Source organism: Octopus bimaculoides, chromosome 11, assembly GCF_001194135.2.
Source record: "Octopus bimaculoides isolate UCB-OBI-ISO-001 chromosome 11, ASM119413v2, whole genome shotgun sequence".
In the NCBI taxonomy this organism is placed as follows: domain Eukaryota; kingdom Metazoa; phylum Mollusca; class Cephalopoda; order Octopoda; family Octopodidae; genus Octopus; species Octopus bimaculoides.
In genome coordinates, this window is record NC_068991.1 from 41,714,350 (window position 1) to 41,715,737 (window position 1,388).

At 37.5% G+C, this 1,388-nt stretch overlaps 1 protein-coding gene across 2 annotated transcripts in view; it reads left to right on the forward strand.

Moving 5' to 3' along the window:
• LOC106878962 (uncharacterized) overlaps positions 1-1,388 on the forward strand; it is a 29,495-nt gene that overhangs the window by 20,596 nt on the left and 7,511 nt on the right. The gene's annotated exons all lie outside the window — the stretch shown is intronic.

The following is a 1,388-nucleotide window of genomic DNA, read 5'->3' on the forward strand; positions in this document are numbered from 1 at the left end:
TATATATATCTTTTTATGTTTTTAACACATTTTTGGGAACACCTTGTCCATATGTGTGTTTGTGTGTTTGTGTGTGTTTGTGTGTGAAGAAGCTGTTCCCAAAAATGTGTACGCATATTGCATATTTGCAAAATCAATGTTTATTAAAATCCATCTCATTTTCGAAATTTAATAGAATCTTGAAACAGTTTAAATTGTTTTTGAACGTCTGTTTTCAAGCTGATGTTCTCCTCCACACATTGCTAAGAACGCGAATCAATAGAACCGCAAACATCAAGAAACATTTCGTTCGGTATTTGTGCGCATTCTCGTTCAATGGCTGCTCTTAGTTCTTCGATTGTTGTCGGTTTTGTACCGTAAACTTTATCTTTTAAGTATCCACATAAAAAAGATAGTCTACTGGTGTGAGGTTGGGTGAACGTGGAGGGTACCTTACTGAACCTCTTCGTCCAACCCGTTTGTTTCGCAAGATAGACTCTCACATTGATATTGTAGCTTGAGGTCCTTTGAATGCAGAAGGCAGTCTACTGGACCACCACGTTCAATCTACATGTTTCGCTAAACCTCAACAAAGTAGAACCTCACATTACTATAGTAAGGTGGTGGTGCCTAATCTTGCCAGAAATAAAACTCTGCATCTTCAAAGTCCTCTTAGATGCTTGGCATAACAGATTAACGCAGTAAGTTTAAGCAAATGGCACTAATCACAGTAGTGTCAAAAATTCTTTAGATGATACTGTAACGCCAGGTAAATTAACACAATGTTTCTCAGTAGTATGTGGATTCTCATGTACCTCATAAGCACAGTTGCAGTGGTTAATCGAGCTACTTAATTTGAATGTAGCCTCATCACACCAAACAATGTTGTAGGAAAGTGTGCATTTTCTACACATCTTGCCAAATACCGCTCGCAAAACTCATCTCATCAGTCCGGATCATCTTCTTTAAGAACATAAACTATTCTTGGAATATAAACATTTCCAATGACAGCGTTTCAAAATACGATGGATGCTTGATTCTGAAATTCCTATCTCACAACTCGCTTACTGCACAGATTTTCTTGAACTTTGGCAATATGTTTCTAGTACCCTTTCTTGCTTTGTGGGGTTCATTAATGTCTGTGATCTTTGGAACGTTTCTTGTGGATATTCTGAACAATTCCATCTGCTTCAAACTTATCTCTAATTCGAGTGGAGGTAAACCGCGCAGGTGGTTTTGTTTGAAACTCTATCTCTTAAACTGGCGTTTTCAAACTTCAAGTAGCACTTTAGGCTAAATTTCCTTGTGTAGCTCCCTTCGTTATTTCTCATGGGTTAAATCTAAAATGAAATGGATATTGAGTTATCAGCTGTCCAAAATGTAATGTAAATACCTGTTTTGGGTCGCCC